The sequence below is a fragment of the Vanessa atalanta genome, chromosome 14 (assembly GCF_905147765.1).
Source record: "Vanessa atalanta chromosome 14, ilVanAtal1.2, whole genome shotgun sequence".
NCBI lineage: Eukaryota > Metazoa > Arthropoda > Insecta > Lepidoptera > Nymphalidae > Vanessa > Vanessa atalanta.
This window is the reverse complement of record NC_061884.1, coordinates 6,620,559-6,646,037: the sequence shown is the minus strand read 5'-3', so window position 1 is coordinate 6,646,037 and position 25,479 is coordinate 6,620,559. Positions and strand designations below refer to the sequence as shown.

General features: G+C 31.5%; 1 protein-coding gene and 1 long non-coding RNA gene across 2 annotated transcripts in view; both read left to right on the top strand.

Moving 5' to 3' along the window:
• Window positions 1–1,954: 1,954 nt before the first annotated feature.
• Window positions 1,955–2,116, top strand: LOC125068761. Its single transcript, XR_007119791.1, has 3 exons — window positions 1,955–1,979; window positions 2,010–2,039; window positions 2,086–2,116. It is a non-coding gene; the product is annotated as an uncharacterized LOC125068761 (long non-coding RNA).
• Window positions 2,117–7,473: 5,357 nt separating this feature from the next.
• The window catches only part of LOC125068759 (semaphorin-2A), a 173,630-nt gene continuing 155,624 nt past the window's right edge, over window positions 7,474–25,479 (top strand). The window contains exon 1 of the mRNA XM_047678063.1: window positions 7,474–7,509. The gene's annotated coding sequence lies outside the window, so the exon portion shown is untranslated. The remainder of the gene's footprint in view (window positions 7,510–25,479) is intronic.

Below are 25,479 nucleotides of genomic sequence, written 5' to 3'. Positions count from 1 at the left end.
CAGGAGTTTGACTGTCATATCGAGTATAGACCAGGTACAAGAATGGGTCATGTGGACGCCCTTTCCCGGAATCCTACATACGATACGGACACTACAGACCACGTAAGATATCCACCAGTACTGGCAATTTCCGACGAGGATTGGCTACTGACTTTACAACTAGGGGACCCTGAATTGTGTAGGATTAGGGATATTGTCAGTAGTAAACTAGATCCTAAAGGACTAGCTTACATAAGAGACAACTATGTGTTAAAGGATAACAAGTTATTTAGGTGCCTTGGGAGCGATAAAGAGAACGTCAGATGGGTGGTTCCGAAGGGTGCTAGGTGGCAGCTGTGTAAGATGAATCACGATGATATAGGTCACGTCGGTTATGAAAAAACCCTGGAACGCATGAAGAAAAGTTATTGGTTTTCAAAAATGAAACGGTTTACGAAAAAGTATGTCAGTGCATGTATAGATTGTGCCTATGCTAAGAAGGCTGCCAATGGGCGAGAGGGATTGTTACACCCCATAGAAAAAGTTGCGATTCCATTTCATACGTTGCACGTCGACCACCTTGGACCCTTTGTGAAATCGAAAAGGGGGTTTACACATACGCTAAATGTCGTGGACTCCTTCACTAAGTTCTTGTTTATCAAGCCTGTACGGAGTACTAGTACTGCAAATGTTATAAAAGCGTTGCAAGACATTTTCAACATATTTCGAGCACCTGATAGATTGATTAGCGATCGAGGTACTTGCTTCACTGCTCATGCATTCCGAAGGTTCTGTCTTGAGCGAGGCATAAGACACGTGTTGAACGCAGTGGCAAGTCCTAGGGCCAACGGTCAAGTAGAGCGCTACAACAGGACCATACTTGACTGCTTGACAGCCCAAAATTTACGCGACAATGAGAAGGATTGGGACAATAAAATTGGGAAAATACAATGGGGCTTGAACAACACCATACAAAAAACTACAGGAAAGACACCAGCTGAAATCATGTTCGGTACGGCAATGTATAGTGAAGTCAAGCCAGCCTTAAACGCAGTCGTGAATGATACTCGCGATATCACTAACTTATCTGATCTCCGCACTGAAGTCAAGGAAAAGATCGATGAAGCCCAAACTGTGCAAAAGGAGCAGTACGATCGGAATAGGCATGCTGCTCGTACATATAGAAAGGGTGATCTAGTTAAAATAACAAAGGTTGCGTTTCAAGGTAAAGGTCAAAGCACAAAGCTAATGCCTTCTTACGAGGGGCCTTTTAGGGTCATTAAGGTTATAGGGAACGATCGTTACAGGGTTGCTCCAATCGCGGGTTTTGTGGGTATGAAAGGGAAACGCAAGACCACGGTTGCCGCCGACAGAATGAAACCATGGATTCATGTAGCTTCGTTAAGTTTAGATGAAACAGACAACGAACAAAGTGATACTGAATCAATTGAATGATTATGCTCTCATGTCTTCAAGTTCCTTCCGACCAGTTTCAAACTACCCAGAGCATAAATACAATTTTAGTTTAATGTATGTACGTTGTGATTTAAATGAAATGTTATGCGAGGATGTTGTTTTGTGGTGTTTCAGGTCGGGCGCGAGCTACAGACACATTCGCGCCTGGCCTGATGCCGCACAAAACAATCGCCAGAATTTATATTTAGAAATTAGATAGCACGCTATTGTGATTTAGCCCTGTCTAACTGTTGTCTAAAAACATATTCATGAATTTGAGATAAATTGTGTAAATATTACTTCGAGTTTTGGTAAATAATTTATGCTATTATTTATATATAAATATTTATGCTATATATAGTGATTACAATAAATCTTTCCGATTTTAAGATGATTTTACGATTATAAAGTTAGTTATAAATGGTTATAAGTTTTCAAGGATTGTTATAAGTGGTTACAAGGTTACAAGGATAGTTATAAGTAGTTATAAGGTTACAAGGTTACAAGGATAGTTATAAGTAGTTATAAGGTTACAAGGTTACAAGGTTACAAGGATAGTTATAACTAGTTACAAGGATAGTTATAAGTAGTTATAAGGTTACAAGGTTACAAGGTTACAAGGATAGTTATAACTAGTTATAAGGTTACAAGGTTACAAGGATAGTTATAAGTGGTTATAAGGTTACAAGGTTACAAGGATAGTTATAAGTGGTTATAAGGTTACAAGGATAGTAAAGTTATAAGTTTATATTTGGTTTAAAAGATGAAAATAAGTTTTTGTTAAATTATATAGCGAAATTATCGTTACCGTTAGTTCATTTACTTGCATTATGTCTCTTGCTAATTTATTGATGATGAATAAATTTTATTTAACGGTTAGTTTATTATTATATATTTGCAAATAATAATTTTATAGTAATTATTATAATGAGTATTATAAAATCGAATAGTGTATAGTATATTATTTGAATGCCTCGTTCTGCCAAGTGTAAGGTTTTATATGGTTCCACCTGGTGCATGCATGAGGACATGCATGTTATCAGGATGGTCGAGTGTAAGGTTTATTTAAAAAATTATCCTAAATTTAAAGTAGCTTTACCGGGAAAATGTATTTTTTATATGAACTGGGCACACTGGTGGCCGCTCGGAGGAGCGGGGCATCTAAAGAAGATGGCGGTTGGTTACCAAGCGCGGGAAGCGATATTTTAAAAGTTACTGTATTGTATTTCAAGAAATATAGTCATTGTCAGCTAAATATTTGCGTTTAACTATAACCTTTGTCGACACGTTCAGTGACATAAAGGGGATTTATTTTTACAGTATGATGACAACATAAATTATATCGTCCAAGATTTATGGTAATAAATATAATTGGAAATAATCACAACGGAGAGTTTAATCAAACCGTTTACATATAAAAAGTGTTATTTAAAGCGCCAAAAATTCTTAGCGCCTGCAACGATCCCTGTTAACTATTAATCCCATTTTCTTTTGCTGGAGATAACGAAACTCATTTAAGATATCTCGCGAACGCCTTTCAGCCGTTTTGGGGGTACAGCCGTGGAGCGGGCAACGTCAGTGATGGAGTCGCGTCGTCTCATAAATGTAAAATGACTTTAAATTAATTATAAAATACATGATAACATTTAAATAAAATATTTTACAATCAACTCTATTATAATCTGCGTCGTTATGAGTCTAAAATATAATTTATTATTATAATCACATTGTCAATGTCAATTTCTGATTTAATTTATTTACAGACGGATAAAAATAATGTCAACTGTCACTATAGATTTCTTTATGTTCCGTACATGTGGTGTTGATTGATTATGTTTTTAAAGTTAGAATAAGTTATATACAGCCTCTTTATGAATAACTCCTTTATTTAATAAAATCGTTCAAAAAATTGAAGATACCTATGACACATCAAACTTGTAATAAATTCGATCTCCACAGATTTCTTTATTCTTTAATACCTTCGTATTTCGTCTCGGAGACCAAAGGTTTCTCTTTATGTCTAATAAAATTTTCTTCAAAGTATTCTTAATTGAAAATTCAAATTTATGCATAAGTTCTGATTGTAGCATTGTGAGGTGCTGGCTACAGGCGTTTACGAGAGCTGCGAGATGCCTTTGTAAATTATACGAGATTAGGTTGACGATGGAAATAAGTTAATTTTATATAACGCCTTAGCAAAAATGTTAACAAGTAAGAATTTTGCACGACACTCTAATTAATAAGTCTCGTAATTAAATTTCGTATCTCGTTTACAATAAATATATTGGACTTTATGAGTTCTATGATAAGGAATCAACAAACAGCAATAACATTTAATAGAATATTTAATGTTTAATATAACAGTGATGATATAGGTAAGAAATGATTCGCTTTGCTCATGGATATAATTACCAACGAATATATGCCATGATGGGTGACTTTTAAAGTATTTAAATAAAAAAATATAAACAATAATTAGACAATTCTACAATACGTTGACAAAAAAAAGTACTTTTTTTAAAATAGTAACCGAGTGTTATATCTGATATACGTGTTTGTGCATACGATTGCATTTTCTTTTATTATTCTCCTGAGGACCCTTTTCCGGGGATAAAGGTACCGTATATTGACCCCAAGAGTTGTTCGAGATATCACCATAGTCAACTACTTTAAAATCCTTGTAGTTGTACTTATTCCGCTTAAGATGAAAATAAATACCTTGATAAATATATTACAATAATTTTCACGCTACATCACTATTTTAGTAATTAAAATGGTAAAAAAGAGTAACGATAACGAAGCGAGTTTCTTGCCGGTTCTTCTCATTATAATCTACTTTCCAAATACCGTAACATGATAATTAAAACGTGGTTTTATGAGCCTACTTGAATAAAGACAAAAAAACACGTATAAGTTGTTGTTCTCAAATATATATTCTTAAACGAAACGCTCTTATTTATATTTCGTTCTGCTTTTCTTACACTAATGATTTTTAACAACGTAATAAAGCTGAATATTTCACGTACTTAAAGTTTTGATCCTTACCTAACGGCTTAAGCCCAAAGGATTATGTAAAGTTTTAACTAAAGTATCGATTTTGTTTGAGACTTGAAGAATCTTTGAGTTTTGGTAACTCGTTTAACATATTTTCATATAAAAAATAATATTAAATTATTATTTTAAAAAAAATGTCGTATACCATTCTATACTAATATAAAAAGAGGTACAATTTGTTTGTGTGCATGTAAGAAGTAATCTACGGAAATGATGATCCAATTAAAAAAAAAAACAGTGGTAGAATACTTGATTGTTCCTTGATGCTATATGATACACCCGTATCCTATAAATTGTACCCGTGCGAAGCCGGAGCGGGTCACGAGTTTGTATATAAATTATAATTAGACATTTGTATATAAAGTATTGTGCAAAAATGTTTCAAACCACAGAAACACAAATAAAAGTAGTATAGATTTAAGAGATAAAACAGTAGTTCTAGTGACATTTGTGTTGTGATTTTAAAGACATTATTACAAATACATTTCATAACTTATTTTTTTTTTTTAATTTTATAGCATAGATTATTTTCTTTTGTTTCTATGTGTTTGAAGTGCACAGCACGTTCCAATTTACGTTGTAAAATATTACAGCATAACCTAATTATGTTAAGGAGTGATTAGTTTGATAAAATAAATCTACTTCTTTCGAATGTCAAACAAAATTAATCATGTAGAGTTCAGTGTGTGTGTGTGTTAGATAAACATCCACAAAACAACGTATGATGAATAGAATACAGTAGAATATTAAAAAAACAATAGTTTTTTATTAACTAACAGGAAGTTTTAACTCAAAGCACTTACGATCGCAAGTGTACTAAAACAAAAGAATTATGACTGTAACGTTCGTAGTGTGTTTTATCTTTAACGTGAGACTTTTTTGGAAAATATGAGGTTGAAATTTCAGGTTGAAATTTGAGAGCAACATTTCTATATGTAACATAAAAAAAATCATTCTGTTGCAAAAAGGATGGTACTTAGGTACTTGTCTAGAGAAAGAAAAGGACAAAACTATTCTATAAATTTCATTCCTGTCAGGTGTAAGAGCTGTAAGCGTTCTTTGTTCAAGTCACTATTGGTTTAAATTGTTAGGTATATTGTATATTCGCCAGAAGTATGAAAAATTGTGTAAACGACTATAAACATAACATCAAACACAGTCAACGATGAACCCTACTTGGCACTTATGTTTATGCTAAGGAGCTACGAATTTTGCGAAAATAAAATTAATTCATTCATTGAAAATATTATGATAAAATCTACGAGGTGAGAGCGATCGGGTACAATAAACAAATCGTTGTCAAATGATAATTCCGTAAAATATCTGTTTCAATTGGGGCTTCACAATCGGAAAACGCGCCCTCTTCCGCACATAAATAATCGCCCGACGTTTACTTCGGTACGGAAGTTTGATAAGGCTAGATGAAATTCTCTTTCTGTATGTATATCTATACAAGTATTCTAAAATAATCGCGAATAAATATATAATAATGTTTTAATTTCCATAGAATTTAATTACATTTAGTTGATTTTAAATTGTGTAATAATATTTAAGTTAATTTTCTTTTAGTAAGATAAAATCTCAATTAATTAATTTTGAAATTAAATAAACATACATTTACTGTTACAAAATAAATGTTGTAAAAGCAATGAAACATAATAATGTATTTATTATTTTCTATCGTTAATTTTAGATGTCCACAGCGGTTTATGAAAGCTAAAATAATTTCATAAAAGCGTTATATCTTTGCCGGGTCACGTAAGAGGGCGCTTCGGGGGAAAATTACATTTTGTTTGGCCACGTTCACGGAGACATGGGACAACTCAGTTAACGAGTGTTCAGGATTCTCCGTAATTCTTTCATATCTCTCCGCGAGAGATAAGAGAGTTGAGAAATCTTTTAAATCGGTAACTCGGTTATTGTTTTGCGGTCTAGTCGATATTGAATAAAACATTTTTCGGTTATTTTGTATAACAGATCTTGGAGAAGGATTGTAATGATATAACAATGATTATATTACAGGCGTTATTTCTTTGTTTTAATTATTAATAATCATTCTTTTCATTTACTACTAAATATACATTTATTTAAGACAGGCGACTTTATTGTTGTACTTAAATTTTACAAGGAAATAATTTTAACAATTTCTAACATCGAAGGTCCGTAATTTCTCCCTCCAATTTCCCTCACCTTAATCCTCATAAATAACTTAATCAAATTGGTATCTGTATCTTCTATATAATAAAATATTACAGAACTGTCTTTGAACATTTCTATATGAATTATTATTAATATTTTTAAATATTATTACCATGAATATCATTTATCAAGTCACGGTTATGAAAAAAAGATGTCTGTCTCTTTATCTACGCATAATACTGAAGCGACTAAATAGATTTTGATAAAAATCAGCATGATGATATTTTATATAATATAATATTTTTTTTATATGTTCATGATTATATATAATAATATTATTGGGATTATCTATAAAGAGCGAAGTGAATAAATAACGAATATGTGCTAACGATGTGATAGACTCGAGTCAAAAGAAATCACGCAAGTAAAAAAAGTTTGCGTGTTGTTACCGTAAAATTCTACTGATAAAACAACGTCAACTATAAAACTTTTAAAGTTAATAATAATGCCTCGTTTCTTGGAATGTGAACTGCTTTAACTGAGCGTTTTGTTTGTGTACCTGTTATTAAATATATCAACATTGGTTTTACTGGTTACATAATAATTAGTTTTCATTTATATAAATAATCTGCAATTATGTTTAAGAAATATTTGCTCAGAAGAATTATTTCAGTTTCATTGTAAGTTATTCTAAAGAGGGAGAGAAGTAATATCAGATAATGCCTTGTTTTAATTTCAAACCGTAAATAATAATTTGGTCAATTTTCTCCATACCATTTCGGTTGCGTGCTCAAAGTTTTTATTAGTATTTTATTGTTATTTAGGCGTGTTTGTTCCTTGTTTCAGATTAGATCGGCGTTTTAAAAGCAGCCGGGCGCTAATGTGAGTTTCTGAATTTTCTCTTGTTTACATAAAGAAAATGTAATTGAAATTTCCCTTTGCTGCCGTTGCAGAATTCACGATAAAGTTTCGGGTCCAGTCCATCAACTAGCGTAATGACAAAATCCCTATGTAAGTGCGATGCCAGATACGCTTTCGTAATGTGAAACAAAACTACTGGCTAGCGAAAGTTTCCAGAGGGAAATTCAACGGGAGTCAACGGGAAGGTATCCCAAAACTATGAGCGTTAAGAAACTTTTATGAGCGGCCTAGCCGTTTAACCGCGAGTCAAGAGCTAATCCCACTAGCCGGATACAACTACGGCGCACCTGAGACCGGCTTTTTATTTCTCATTCACATTTCCACCTAATTTTAGCCCGCCGCAAAGGCTGTTGAGGTGGGCTGAACTTTGTCGGGCGTCATAAATTTATTTAACGGCCTGAAGGCAATAAGAGGTGGAGTGTAAAAAGAAAAATACGATACCAACGTGCCTAGCCGTTATTGCAATTAAACAGAGGAAGTAAATCTTTCAATACGAGCGCAGGCGTTCGCCTCCCGTTTCCTGCTTTAATTTATCGCTTTGTTTTAGTCAGTGGCGCATCCAATTGACGGATTGCTATGTATTTGATTAAAAAAAACTTAGACTCTTTCAATTGTCAATCCATTACAAGGTGTGTTCACACTGTTAACTATGTCGCGAATTCATATTAATTTAATGTTATAATAGTTATATGAAAGAAGAAAAATATTAACTCTATTAAAAAGGTTACATTTATTAAAAATAATAAAAAATTAAGTGTTCATTTTATTTAATTCGCTCTTAAATATCAAAGGTGAGTTATAAGTAACTTATTTTACACTGAATATTTCTCTATGAGTCATTGGAATGCCCTTTGACTTCTGAAAATTCGAACAAATTATATTGCGTTAACTACTAAGAAATAATAAGAAATTCTAAGATTTTAACTTGATTGTAGTTTTATTTTTAGTGTCTAATTATATTCTTATTGCTTTTAAAAATATACTGCAAATCCATGTAAAATATTTAATAACTTGTTGTACGGTTTTTAATCTTGCAAACATGACGTAATTCTTTTCATTGCTTCTTAAATTTTCTAAGCGAGTTAATATACCAGTCTTTAAACCTCAATTTTGGTAAGCCTTGTAAGCAAATCGTGATATTTTGTGGCAACAGGAAAATGAAGGGACGAGTGTAAAATTCAAATTGCTTAATGGTTCGCGAGCAAGCATTTCATTTTCCATTCGAATTGATGCGTAATTTAGAGCTGCGTGCGCGCGTAAACGATGCGAGCTTGTTTTGTTTGCTAAGCTTTCTAGCTGAGCAATTCCTTATATTTATTTTATATACATTTAATCTAAAGTATTTTTAGTGACAGTCTTTAATGTTACAATAGTATAAAACACGTTGCGTTGAAACTCGACCTTGCAATTTTACTTGAAAACCAAGCTGCTAAAATGAATTTAAATAATTAATTTTTAAATAGCTTTGAGACGCTCCTTAATCTGTAAATATATTTAAGTAGATTTACTTAATGAAAAAAAAATCTTGAGAATCATTTAACACTGTATTAAAATTAAAAATATATGTTGAAATTCATTCTACGGAAAAACTAGATTGAACACAAAACATTTTTATCTTTAAATTAGGTTTTCTTAGCGGAAGCGAAGTTTAGATTAAGGTATTCCTAAAAAAACAATGTAAACCAACCTCATATAGATGTACAAACATTTTCCATAACTCATATTGTGTGTATATTAGTTAATAAATTAATAATTAATCAATAGAATCGAAGTTCGATCGCAATCATTATCTGTTATTAGAGGGGATGGATAAATATAACTATTTCAATTAGCCGATTGTACGCGTCGTAGTACATAACACTGAGTGTTTAAATATTCATAGCCTGCGGTATTGATTCCACTGCGTCTAGGGTCATATAGCTTGAAAACGGAAAATTACACGATACTTTTTCTTATTGGGTCAAACTGAATACGATAAATAATAAACGTATATTAATCAAGTTAATATTTATAGCAGCTGCATATGAATGCCAAATTTAAAAGTGAAAAAAAATAAAGTTTTTTATGTAAAGTAAATTGTAATCCTGCCTGGTAATCTCGGCCCTTCCACAGCCGCAACGCCTGGGATGTAAAAGATAAGGCAAGACCCATTGTGTACAGACCTAAAGGACATACTATTGAGATTCAAATACAGTTTTTTTTATGGTATAGGTTTACGTATGAGCATATGGGCTATCTGATGGTAAGTCACACCACTCCCACTAGCACTGTAAAAATGTTTACCATTTCTTCGCCAATGCGCCACCAACCTTGGGAACTAAGATGTTATGTCCCTTATGCCTGTAGGTACACTGGCTCACTCACCCTTCAAAAAGCACTTTTGTTTGGCGGTAGAATATTTGATGAGTGCACACACCCGCAGACGGTCTTGCACGACGCCCTACCACCGACTTTGCACGCTTTTAACGCATTATCAGTATAAAGATTTCTAAATAATTTTCACAGTTATTAAATGTAATATTTATCAATAACACATACAACACAACATTACATACATTTTTTTTCTTGTGACAGCCCTAACTATCCTTGTGTCTACACCCCACTGAAAGATGTTATCGGTCGCCGCACCCATATTATTACAGGCGATGATGCAGTGTATTCGTGTCCTAAGAGTAAACACTGTTATTATGTTGATCTTTCAACTGTGAGCTTTTTAATATTTACTATTACTATTTTATCGTACTGCTAATAATATATTTCAAAATAATACTATACTTAACTTTTCATGACTTTTTTAATACATTTTACAAGGAATAAAGTAGTATCTACTAGAATTGATTAAGTTGGATATGAACGTTAATAATAATATTTTATATCTAATTATGCTGAGATAAAAATATAAATTGTGTTTATATTGAAATTCACATTATATAAGAGGATATACAAATATTTAAGAAAATACATGCTTTTATCCAAAGAGGTGACAAAGACAGAGCAGCAATAATGGTGGAGGTTCTATAATTATTTATTTTATTTTATTTTTTCTGGAAACAAACAAAACAATATCAAATAATTTATAAAAAACAATAAGTTAACATATAAACCTATTAACTTTCCACCAATAACTAAAACAAATAAGAAGCAGAAAGAAATAATAAATATAGTATACTTAACCTAGCACCAAAAGTGACAGGAAAAATTTCAGAGCAAACAATTAAATCCAACTGGCAAAAAAATCTGTATCAAGATTTGACCTACACATACAGGACCTAGAAAGTGAAGGTAAATAACATTTATGTAATATAATTCCCAAGACAATTTAAATACTAAATGTGTTCCAGAAACCATACAATGTCCACATTTGACTCGCAAATCTCGTTCTTATAAAAATAGCACTAAAAGCATTTTATATCCCCGTTACCAGATACTAAGCTGCTAAATAATTAACAAGTTTTAATAACTTTCCTCATAAAAAATAAAAACACGAGTCCTGAAGGTGAGTTATTACGTTGAAATGAAAGTAGATGGTAAGTACGTTCTTTTATTACTTGGTGTAATTAGACGTGCTTTGGAATATTTCAAGATATCGTCCTTGGGAAAAAATAAAACTTAGATTAAATTGAGTCGACTTTTTAGTTTTCTTTGACCCAAACAGCGTTCTATTTTCAAATTGTAATTTTTTATTTTTATAACATTGTATAGTAACAGTTTATAAAAAAAACCCTACTGATGGGCGAAGGCCGTCTCTTCTGTTAAGTCTATTAACAAGTTCTATCACGGTGCTAGAGGTCTAATTGTTGAATATGCTTATCATTATTACATACAATTTCATCCAACATAGGCTTTTCTAAATCGAAATGAATTATTGTAAGCAAAAGGCAGTTGATAGTATTGAGGTATTTGTACGGATTTTAATTCGCAATGTCGGTCGGTCAAGATTCATGTAACACTGGAGTGTTCTCGAATAATACGAACTTCAATTTATTAAATTACTGCGAATAGTAAATAAGAATTACATCATCAATATATTATATACAACATAATTGATCGATCTATGACGTAATCGATTAATGTTCAATAATAATCAGAACACAATCTAATACCTCAATTAATGAAGGACCATGTCCGATTCCCTGGATTCAATTATATGGAATCGAACTGCCTAATGCTTGGCGTGCACAAAGACTGATGCCATTTATACTCCGAATACTAGATTGTCTTTATCAGATTCTAATTAAGATAATTCGCTAATTGAAAACGTATTATTAACGCTTATCAGATAATATTAGAGATTGAATCTTAGAACGCATCGTTTTATCAAAATTGAAATAGATTTACAGATTAGATTTTAAATATTTTATTATGAAATTTAAAGTGTTATCATTCATTACATAATTCATTGCTAAAATATATTCGCTATTTAAAAACAAAGCAAAAAGATATATGTCTTATTTTAATGTATACATCTTAAAAATATCTAAGCACAGAAATAGTTAAGTCATAGTAACCACTATTTCATTTAAATATGTAAAAATAGATCAAAATAAACGGTACATTTATTTGTCATCCAGAAATAATTCCCTTTTACTTTCAAACCACTATTTTTAGAAATATTACAAGATTTTTTTGTCAAAACCTTTCTGTAGTAGAACGTTTAAATGTCCAAATAGACGTTAACAATACAAACTTCCTTAATCTTGGGGATCCATTGAATTATCCGTACAATCTTGGAACGAAAATAATACAAATATTATTACCAAAAGTGACTCTAATATATTTGTTCGTTACCTCATCACGACTAAACTATTTAACCGATCGCTGAACCGACCGATGAACCGTGAGCTAGACAAGGCACATCAATTACAAAATCGTTGAGAAAATAATTATTGTGGTCGCAGTCGCATCTAATTTTAATAATAAATTCATATATTCGCTATTAAATAGGAAATGCACATTGTTGAAATATAAAAATATTCAGTATATTTAAGAAATTTAATAGATCAATCGATCATATTCATATTTTTCGTGTGTATACTTATGAAATAAATATAAACCTTATTAAGTTCAATAAACATTTCAGTTCAGCTTGACATGATATAAACTTATGGTATTATATTATGCAAATTAACGATGATTTTCATATGTGCATATGCAAATCTGGAAGCACAGGTGTCTAGTGTTTATACAACTGATTTAATAACTGGGCTCATCGTGAATCGAATCAGGGTTGTATGCAGAATATCAATGATATGCAACGCATTAGTGGAATAGACAGAAATCAAACAATCGGGGGTCGCATTCAAAAGGACGAAATTTGAACTTATATTGTAATTACTTTTATTATAAAGACAACTTTGTCGTGTAGTTTGTGATTTACTTATTAATTCTATAAGCAATAAAATGTTTTGTCTTTGAATTATATAAATGGAATTTAAAATGTATTTTGATAGTATATTATTCTTCAAGAATTTGAAACCGACTTGAGAAATAAATGAATCATTTTTATTTACAAAAGCAATTGTTTTTTTCTTTATGATTGGATTCAAATAAGTATAAGCATTTATATGTTGTGACGTTAGAAAGTAAATTAAATTTAGTTTATATAAATAATGTTCAAATTTGAATAGAATGTTTGTGAATAAAATATCAATTTTTTTTGCATTTGTATTTGAAATCATCCATTTTCTTTTTTGTGTAGTTAGCTTCCGTAGATATAAAATTTTCATACAGATTTTTTATTTTGAAATAGTTTGCTCACAACATCTGTTTCTTATCGCCAAGGTCACGTGGCCTCATAATGTTGCCGCGTAGGCGTAGTATTTCGCTGAATGGTCAGCGGTGACCACATACCATCTGGTGAACTATCTGCCTATGTGTAAATAATTCTTGGTTTCTGCTAGTAAAGGGTCGGAGATTAAAATTAAATTAATATTCCAAGAAGCATGTCACCTGCAACTCTAACTCAATATATGACAACAACGCTTTATTTCCTTTAATTATTGTAAAATGTCTGATAATATTATATAATTACTATTATATTATATCAGTATAATATTTATACTGATATGTTATACATAGATACCAAAATATAAACTTCCTGTATTGCTTAAAAACATCTTTACTACATATATTACAATATAAGAAAACTCTTAGATGACTATGGGTCGTAAAAATAAGGTTGATATTATTAAGGAAAGCATAAACTTCAAAATATACGTGTCATTTCCGTTCCTATCTAGTTCCGCCCTGTTTTCGCGACTCGCTACATCAAAACTGATAAGGGAAGGGTGAATGCACGAGTGCGTCCAGGTACTTGATAGTGATGAGCTCACGTCTATCAGGAATAGCATTTTTATTATATAGAACAATTGTAAGATTCTTTTACGCCTGTTTGAATTTTTTTTTATCCTTTAAAAAGTTTCGATTAAAAATGGTAGGTGTACATTTTTTTAAACGAATTAAAGTATATCTTTTTTTTATATCTTTGTTGAATAGAGCTTCGATATTTTTATTTATAACTTGTTACTTTAATTTGATTTATATTAGTTATAATTGATTAGTAATATATAAAATTTTCAAATGCAGGAGCTGGTCTAATAATACTCACTAGCGATATTAATCTGAACTCGATTCTAAGAATCGATTCGTCTCATCACTAGCTAGGGGGAGGGTGATGAAGCCTCCGCACGGTTCAGGAATACCAACGTGATTAATGGATTCCCAGCGCACGGTAATGATAATGACCGCCCGCGACTGAATCATCGGAATCAATGCTGAGCAATCTAAAGTCCACTCCACGATCCGAATGCGGTAATGAGGGGTGTTCGATTTGTTTAGTTAGATACCTCGGTGAATAAAACAGTTTTAAGCTCAGTAATGAAAGAAATGTAACTAAATGAATGAATAGTAACGATGAAACCGTTTATTCCGGGCAGATGTTATAAAGAGCAAAAGGGTCTAAGTAATATTCATACGCTCTACTCATAGATACTCTTTTGCCCTGTTGCCCCGAAGCTCATACCTAGAGAGAAATTTAAATTAGCTAAGCTTATTAAATATGTTAAAGTGAGTAGAAAATATGATAAAAAATGTTTGTGAAATTTCGAAGAAACAAGGTATAAACCAACCAACGTATTTGTCTAAATTTTATTTCTTCACCCTTCTCCGATACGGGTTGATGGCTACACAATTACATCCAACACATACAGGTGTTAATTTTCTTCATCGCTGAGCACGAGGTAAAGAATTATAAACACAAATTAAGTAAAGCATGAAAATTCCGCGTTGCTTGCTCGGTTTCGATCCTACAATCTTCGCTCCATACACAAAACACAAGTCAATGGCTAACACTGAACTATCTCAGCTCTTATATAAATTATTAATATTACAGTCGGCTTGTTTGTCTAGTGGCTACATGGCCGCCAATCCCGAGGCCCTGGGTCCATACCTTCAATCAGACTGATAAAAGGTTGTTGAGTTTTTGTGGCGAAAATTTCTCAATAGCAACCTAAGCGTATACACTCCCGTACCTCGGAAAGCATGTAAAGCCGTTTGTCCTTCACCTGATCTCTTTCTTGGTCGAATTATGAGACAGGGAAAACAGAGTGGATCTGTGTTTGCACACACACTAGTGCACTATAATAGTTCCTATGTAGTTACCATAGAGCGAAATCGGTCAGAGCGATATCATTGTCTTCATTCATAAATCAATTTATTATTATTAAAATACAGCACTATGATTTGGTTTAAGAAATATCTAATAAAAAGTACCTTCAGAGAAATACTATCTGCAATAAATAAAATTAAGGATATTTAAGGATTATAAACGATATCACGACTAAATTACAAAACCTATCTTATTGTAATTGTATACACAAACAAATTAAGGATAAATAAATTAAACACGATAGGGGTCGCGAAATTCAACTAGTAATAAATAAGGCAAAAAATGTCCCAACATTTCGTTTATCTCGTTCACCAGTTACTTTCATACGAATACCATCTATTATCTCAAATCCGTCTGAACGCACGCGCAAAAATAAAAACAGAAACAAATTCACATATTCTTTTGTTTTTTCAATGAAATTATCAGCGTACAATCTATGAATGCATTTCAAATAATAACTTTTGTTCGATGTATCGAAGTGAGTCGATATTTCGAAACAATTTACATGTTCAACGTAAATTATCACTAATAATAGTTTAATTTTTATATATCTTACGTTGGTAATACTTCATTACTAATGATTACGTGTATTAATAAGGTTGTATAAAACCGGTATTTATAAAATTGAACCGTAATAATAAAAAATAAAAATCTTATATCAAAGCAACATTGAAAACAGCTGTTGTGTCAGTGTTTAGTATAGATTTTTTTTTTCATTTATGGAATAACTTTCATTACAAGAATACGAATAATATACTATATTTTTTATGATTTAGATAGGCGGATGGACAAATAAGCCGGGGCGGGTCACTAGTATATGTTGATATTTAGGTGGAAATAAATAAACGATTACTTAGAAAAATGCAACGAACGTATATTGTTAGTACAAAAGCTTACATGACAATCACCGAATATGAAAAAGGAATAAAATATTAGTTGTCAACTATTAACGGTACAAATAAGATTGCGTTCTTATATGTCAACAGTATATAATATAGAATCAATTTAACTAACATAAATGTAAAAGGATATTAGATTGAATGTAGGTAATACTTTTGATCTTAATCGAACAGCCAATTGATTTGCTAATCGAATCAAGCAACAACGAGCCTTCTCGTAGGATGTTGATGTATTGTCAGATAAAACGTGAAATGTGTAAGTATTATATATATCCTTTTATTAGGCATTTTGAAATAATTCTAAATTTATACAATGTTTTCAAACATTTTCTTCCTCAAACTGAAATTTTGATGGTGGCTAGTTGAAATGTTTTCAAAACTAAAATAATAATTTTACAAATCTAAGATATGATTTATCAAAAGCATGGATAACATATATCTGGATTATAACAGTAAGAAATAAGCATTTAAGAAAGGCCGTATTTGTATACATATATATATTACCCAAGTATAAGAAAATCAAGGCAACAAATTTTCAATAAATTTAAGGTGGATGATCAAAACGAACGGAAAACGTTTTGGTATCCATAATACGAGATGTAGTATTTTAATTTAACAGAGAACATTCCGTAGCGTCCGTTCCATACTCCATAAGTCAGCTAGGTGGGATAAGCCGTAAGTAAATCATCGAGCAATGAATGCGCTGAGAGGACGAGAACTGCTGATAACGGTTAAATATGGCAAACGTTCGCACTGGACTTAATATACTGAGTCCTGATGCTGGGAATGTAGATTCATTTTATAGGTAACGTCCGCGTTCTATGACAATGTATTACTCAATGGGAACAGAACTAGAATTTTTAGCTTTACCCAAATTGAGTCTTTACCATATCAGTGTATTAGTTTATTAATCAAGTCCTTAATTCTGAGTTTAAAAATGAGACATGTGTTTGAATATATTTTAAACGATACCCATGTTTTAATCATTAATTGCCTGTAAAAAACGAGAATTGTTGGAATACCTAGTTGTACCGAAGTTAATTATGATATATTTTATTATTTATTACATGAAAGGCACAATGAAATATATTAACATCGTCTGAGTAATTAAAATAAAATGAAGGAATTGTAATAAAATGTTAATGACTTATGTATTGACTATAAAATTAAAATAAAATTATGACAGTAAATGAATTTCATCAGACGTCTTTTATTATTTGATAATACACATTTACTGTTCGAAATTATGGCGACGGTTGAAGTCTTAGACTACTTTCGGCCTATTCGCAAAGTGTCTGGAGTTTAACATTGGATATGTAATATTGTTTCAAAATTATATTATTAATTAGATCTTTGGCTAATTAACCTGTCGTTAATTTTAATTTAATAGTGTTATCGAAATGGCCCATTGAGCCGAGATGGCCCAGTGGTTAGAACGTGTGCATCTTAACCGATGATTTCGGGTTCAAACCCAGGCAGGCACCACTGAATTTTCATGTACTTAATTTGTGTTTATAATTCATCTCATGCTCGGCGGTGAAGGAAAACATCGTGAGGAAACCTGCATGTGCCTAATTTCAACGAAATTCTGCCACATGTGTATTACGCCAACCCGCATTGGAGCAGCGTGGTGGAATATGCTCCAAACCTTCTCCTCAAAGGGAGAGGAGGCCTTTAGCCCAGCAGTGGGAAAATTTACAGGCTGCTAATGCTAATGCTAGTGTTATCGAATATTATTTATCTTGTCTCTGTCTATAAAAATGCACGAGATCGTAAAATACACATTAGACGACCTCCGTGATCGAGTAGTGTGTACACCGGTTTTCATGGGTACGCCACTCCGAGGTCCCGGGTTCGATTCCCGGCCGAGTCGATGTAGAAAAAGTTCATTACTTTTCTATATTGTCTTTTGTCTGGGTGTATGTGGTACCGTCGTTACTTCTGATTTTCCATAACACAAATGCTTTAGCTACTTAAATCAGGATCAGAGTAATGTATGTGATGTTGTTCAATATTTATTTATTTTATTTTATATTTCAAAGACAGTTGCAGTTTTATACATTGTACGTATTTAAATAATATATTATGTTCGTTTTTTCGATTACATTTGACACATGCCCTTCTATACACATTTTCATTTATTACTTCTAGTTCGACAGTTTGCTTGACGTTAATTTCAACTGATCCGCTTCTCATGGTCGTAGCGTAATATTATTTAGCCTATAACCTTCCTCAAGGAAGATTATAGTCGATGAATAATATTAAGTTTTCATCGATAAAAATACTATCTAAGCATTCCCATCAGACTGATACACCAATGTACCTTTATTATATTATTCCATAAAAACCTAATAAAGGACGAAGCGTATCAAAAAAAAAACAAAACAATAATTATAATTAAAGATACTGTGTATGAAACCTTTAATAATAGTGCATAACTTTTCCATTAAGCATTGCAGTATCAATAAGAATTATTAAATTATTTTTCCGTCCCCAACGTACGTAGTATCGACTCAATAACCAAACGCGATTAACAGAAAATAAATGTCGTTTTGATAAATCGGCCCGCTGCGCTAACTGCTAAATAGCGTGTGACTAATGACAACAAACTAACCGCCAGCATTGTATTCTACCTATCTTGTACTCAGTTGCACTTATAAGCTGCATATCTAATAATGTTGTTTGGGTATCGTATTTCAAGCATTTAATATCATTTGTGTTTACTCCAAACTCGATCGCAGAGTGGTGTGATATTAATTGCTATATTTTTTATAAACTATCATAGACGAAAGCACCCTATACGGGTTCAAATCTAAGCAAGTATTTCCGTTTTCATTTACTAAACGCCTATAGAACTTTTCTTGGTGATAGTGCTTTTATGTAAGCTCATCTGTGTAGGTACCACCTCCTCATCAGATATTATACCACCAAACAGCATGTACTTAGTATTGTTGTGTTCCGGTTTGAAGGGTGAGTGAGCCAGTGTAACTACAGGCACAAGGAGCATGGCATCTTACTTCCCAAGATTAGTGGTGCATTGGTGTGATGCAAGGATTTTTTACTATTTCTTACAGCGCCAATGTCTATGGTGACCACTTACCAACGGGTGGCATATTTGCCCGATCGCCTACCTATTACATAAAAAAGTACCCATAACAATTACTTAGTTAGCTATTGTGTCTATGTACTGAACATTGAAGGAATTCATTTTTACGTAGTTACAAATATAATCATAGTTTTATATTTTCTAGTTAACCATCTTTAAAATAAAATAAAAACATATAATTATAAGTCATCAATAGGCCATTATCATCAACATAGTATATTCCCATATTCGTTGAAAAAACACACTTATTTGACTGTAATAAAGTTAGAAAACTTAAAGATTAGTAGTTGTTCTGTATATATTACTTTTTAATATTGATTAATTTAGTTCAAGGGCGGTCGTAAGGGTTTTTCAATGGAATGGAATTTGTTACTTGTGTTTATATTACCCTATACTTTACTAGTTTTAAACTAGTATCAATAAATATATTTTAATGAATAAGTAAGACTTCGAGAAAAATATAACACTGACCACTAATATTTAAATAAATAATTAATAAAACAAAAATAAGATAAGAGTTGGCTTAAAAAAAACCGTTATGTACACTAACAGTAAAAACTTATTTTAATATTTACACCTATTAGGAATTCGAGTTTTGCCGAAACGAGGAAAGGCAAATATGATTAATTATTGCTTTTCATTATATCCCAAAAAAAAACAATGTGTTCTTTTATCAAAAAATATTAATCCATGTTTTAAAAAGAATTAAAAGCATTAATAAACGAGTAAGATTGCATTGTCATTGTGAGTACTTAAAGGGTTTCTATTTCAGCTTAATTTCACGCAAACCTTACTTTAAAATTCTTTAATAAGATTTGACCCACACACCGATAATTCGATGAATTCAAACAAAAACATATAATTAATACTTTGTTATCGAAATAAAGTACTAAATAACATTATCTAATATTTCATTTTCGTATATTTTTCGAAACACGGCTCCGAATTTATGCTAAATAAACATAAATATAATTTTAAAAATTAGATTTAAAAAATCCAAAGGTCGTTTGTAGTTACCTACTCAGACTCGACTTGATTTGACTCAGGGCGCGTCATTGTTCGTGATAAAAACTCAAATAGAGTAGTCGTATATGAACAATGTGAATGTGTATTTATTTTAAACTTCGAACAAAAGTTGATAATGTACACAAGTAATTACAAGTAATAATCATGATCAAAAGTGGTAAATGAAAGAAGTTTCGAAGTATAACAAAACTACATTTTGGTTAATATATTGTTTGTAATGGACAAGTTTTCGTATTAGCTGCGTTGCTGTTTATGGGCCTTTTGCATGCGACTGTCGACTATCATGTTCTGGTTTAATGTTAGAGCACTTATACACAAGAGAACTAAGTTTAAAATACAGACTAAAAATTTGACAATGGTTTTTTATTCTCTATTAAATTTTAGCTTTTATAAAAGCAAGTTATAATATGAAGGAATTATTAACTTTTCATTTTGTATTGATTATAAAAACTTTATATATATATATATATATATATATATATATACTTATCACAGACTGAGCATTTGTTCGTGTCCTGTTTTAACAATTTTTTTTTTGTTTTTTTTTTTAGTTCGCTGTTGGATTTGGATATTCTGTCGTTTAGATCTGTTTTTATTGTACATCATTTACTTCATTTTATCTGATATTCACAAAATAACCATGTCTTGCTGAAATAATTCATTTCTTATTAAATTTCACTGATCCCGTTTGTTTTATAAATGACATAAAAACTATATGCAATTATTTCATAACGGAGATTTTTTCGCTTAATAAACTGTAACAATATTTTTGTTGTGCTCGGTATAATGGATTTTTGTTCAGAGTTAACGGAACGGGCCCTTGTTTTGAATATACATTTTGATCAGAACTGAAAAAATATTTGATGGTGGCTACTAGTTTTGTTTTCACTACCGTAAGGCAAATATTGAATTTTTTATGTCACCGTTGCAGGCAAATATTTCATAAGCCCTTTTCAACCTATACTTTTGAACTAATATACAAATGTCACTTGGAGTCGTGATGGCCGACTGGTTAGGACGCGTGCATCTTAACCGGTGATTGCAGGTTCACCTCACGCTCAGCGATTAGGAAACCGGCATGTGTCTAATTTCTGCTCAAAGGAAGAGAAGGCCTTAGCCCAGAACATTTATTTTTTTACTTTTTCTACCTAAATCAACCTCGGCAACGAATTCAATGATAATTGACTTTTTTTAATACAAGTTTGATTTTTTATTAAAAAGAGTAAAAAATAAAACATTTCCCGAAAAGTTTCGTGCTTCACGAATCGAAACCAATAACTGTTTTTCATATCATCGCCCGCAATCGCAAGGGTCGGTTGCGTGAACATTTCAGCCGCGTATCATACACGTAACTCACTTTCATTATGTTGATGCATTTTAGTCTGGTTGTCCATTGGAGTTATCATAACTCACGAGTACACCCCAATTGCTCAAACAAGATTCACCCTTAACGTCCATGTTATGGATACATTACACAATAAAATTGAAAGTACAGTATTATAAAATATAGCGCTAAATATTTCTGTTTTCAGTGAATCATGACGCTTACATTTCTTTAGTACCGATTCTTTTGAAGTTTAATACCTTTAATAAAATGTTTCTGTTATGTTAGCAAATATCTTTGTATATCATATTCCATTACTATATTTTATTGCTCGATGACACGACATTAGAATATAATTATAATATCTTAGCACAATTTAAATGATTATTTATCAAAATTTACTTGAAGGTTTAACAAATTAATATTAAAAAAGGTAAAATCATTCAGTAAATATATTTTAATTACTTCCCATTTTCATTTCGCTGCATTCGAATTAAGTATTGATTAATATAACGACGACCACAACATCCAAATATAATTTAGCTCGTGGTAAACATTGACGAATTTGTTTATGATCGGAGGCAATCACTTAATTAAAACGTTACCAGGATCTAATATCCAGAGGGTACGGCAAATATAGGCAATACAGAGAGTACCTATCAGTTTGCGGGGCATCCGGCAGTCAATAGTGAAGTACACAACACACCACCGACGTCGATAAATTAAATTGCACCCACCGCAAGCTCCTATTTTGATAATCGCTAAATAATCGACAACGACGACAACGAGCCTAACAGCTTAGCAGCCTTAGGGATAGATGGGGATTGTAATAGGCCTAATTTTAGGGGACACGTTTGGGATAACAGCTTCAAATAGATTCTAGTGTTGAGTTCTTTATCAATTTATTGTTTCAATTACGAATTTTCACAGGTATATAGAATATGTTGTGATTCAACTAGTTAAACAATTCATTGCTGAAGAAAAGATATAAACTTAACTAAGATATATTGACAATTATTGTTTTTAAAATTTCATCTTTATTCGAACAACGACGAATAAGAAATTTCCGTGTATTTATACGGTACATATTACGAGAAAAACAAAAATAAACTACATCCCCACATAAATCCGCATCTAAATCCGACTCGGCTTATTTAAACAATCAGTTAACAAGTATGTACATTGTTAATTCAAATAAAGAAAAGCGCAAACCCCTCAAGTGAACTAACGTATCGCTAACATCGCGAGCTACGAATCGATTGCGCGGACGCGGCAACCCCTTATCTCGGCGGTGCGCACGTGTGAATCCCGTTCAATTTTAATTTCATGCTCAAACAATGACGCTATCGAGCCAGCTATTATTTTGTATCGTCGAGGGTTGAGTTCATCTAAGCCATCCCGATAAGCGCCGAGCTCTTTGTCGCCGTCTGCGATGATAGCTAATTCCAGATCGTGGATAGCTTCGGGACTGCTCAATGGCCACTTTTAATTTGTCATTAGAATATCGGGTTGTTTATAGGAAGGTACGTTATCGCGTTCCCTTGTTTAGTTAACTATTCTCGGCTTTCACATGTTTAATTAAATCGTTTCTGGGGATGTTTGTGTAGTGACATAATTTTGAATCCGATCGAATATTTCGATTTGAATAAACAATACTAGTTGATTGGAATTTATATTTATATACCTACCCGGACCGGTTTTGCACAGGCAGAATAAGAGTCTACATAAGACGTTTATATTAAAGGAAAAATATACTAAGATAAGAAAAAAATCATACATTTTTTTATGCCAGCAACCTTCGAATACACAAAACAACTCACGAAAATTTCATCACAATCGGATGAATCGTTTAAGCATAGAGACCAAACATACTAACTTTCATTTATATTTTTTAAACATTAAATTAAAGGATACATAAGTTATTAACACACATAATAATATCAACAACACAAGTTGAAAAGTAATATTAATAAAGTGGGAAGATAAAAACATATTTATGAACGTATTTATCAATTTATTTATAGATACATGTTCATAGGGTCATTAATAACATTTGTGGAATTTTTTGAACCGCTAAGAATGTGAAATAGATAGATAATGTCCACCAAAGACTTGCACTCCCGTTAAGGAAAAGATGAGAAGCTATTACATATTACACTAGGCTGTTTAACTTTGAACTGCAAAGTGTTCGAAACGTCGGGATGTTAAAAATAATTAATATACGCGATTAAATCCGTTAAAAAACTAGTTTTATTTCAATGTGTAATAATCGCGAAAATCTAAGACAACATTATGTGAACCTGTTTAACTTTGTTAAATTTTAAATACTTACTTAGTTTTTACCACGTAATCAAAGACAATGAAATAAAATTTACAATCATAGACATTCTATGTAAAAAATAGTAAGTACCAGCAAGATGTTAACTATGAGTTAAAGTATTTAATGCAATATATATTGGATAGATTTTCAAAACTAAATATTTCATTATAAAGTTAATCAAAAGCTATAATGATACTCCATACAATATCTATCATAGAAATAAAGGGGGATCAGAGAACATAATATTAAATCAGAAAGTGTTTTGATAACTATGCACATAAAGGGTCCGATGGGTCGATTTAAACAGTTTGGTTATTAAAACTTCGTATTTAAATTTAACGTCAATGTATAAGCTGTATTATATAGAATTAGAATTAAAAATTCCAAATTCGAATGCAAAAACAGTTCGTACAGCTTTTGCGTAAATGATTTAAAAAAAAAATTACTACTTTCAAATATTATTATATATACAATATCGAAGGATAAATGTGAATTTTAAATGATTATTTTAATTTAACCAAACTAGTGAGCAAGCAAATAGAAACTGTTTGGAACAGACTTGAACAAATGATTAAACCTCTTTTCAGAGATATAAAATGCTCCTAAACATTTTCTATTTTAATATAATATGTTGAACTAAATTTCTAAACGCTGTTAGCTTTAATTTTTTCTACTTTTACCTTTTTTTTAAAACGAAATTCCAAATTATTTAAACTTAATATGCCTTTGCTTATTAATAAGTAGATCAGTATCACTAAAAGAGCACTAGATAATAAAAAGGATATTAAATTGTTTTTTAAAAGTATTAATATCATTATTATCACTTGATGGTAGGGCTTTGTGTAAGCCTATCTGGGTAGGTACTCATCACATATTTTACCTCCAAGCAGCAATATTTAGTTTTCCAGTTGTTTTCTGGTTTTAAGGGTGAGTCAGCCTGTGTAACTACAGGCCCGAGGTCGGTGGAGCGTTGGCGATGTAATGAATGATTTTTTTTACGGTACCAATATTTATGAGCAATGGTGACCACTTATCATTATATAGCTGATTTAAAAAGAAAAATGCGTACAATATCATTATTTTATATAAAGAGTGGTCAAAGAGTTCGTTAATTTAAAATAAAACAGGCTTAGTATACATAAAATTTATGATATATATATACATATAGTCTAAGATCTTTGCCTACATATAAAATATGAACATGATAAATTTATACAACAAAACTAAAAGAACCCTTTATTTGAAATGAAACAATCAGGATGGATTTTTAGTTGGCACACCTAAATCATGTTTGATTTTAATTAACGGTCCAGACGCCGAGAGATGAATAGAGAGGTTCTATATTCAGCAATAATGTGAAAATATTGCACTGCCGTCTGCAGACTAAATTTAAATGTGACTACTTTGTGTATACATTTTATTTTCCAAATATCAGACTCGTTGTGATTCTCAGAGGTATTCGAACATTTTAAATCAATAATAAATGCGGTTGACGATATAAAATTGCGACGTTTTCGTAGCAAAAGTTATTTTTAGTCTGAAGTAGTTTTAGTTTCTATATATTAAATAAAATATTGGAGATATAAATTG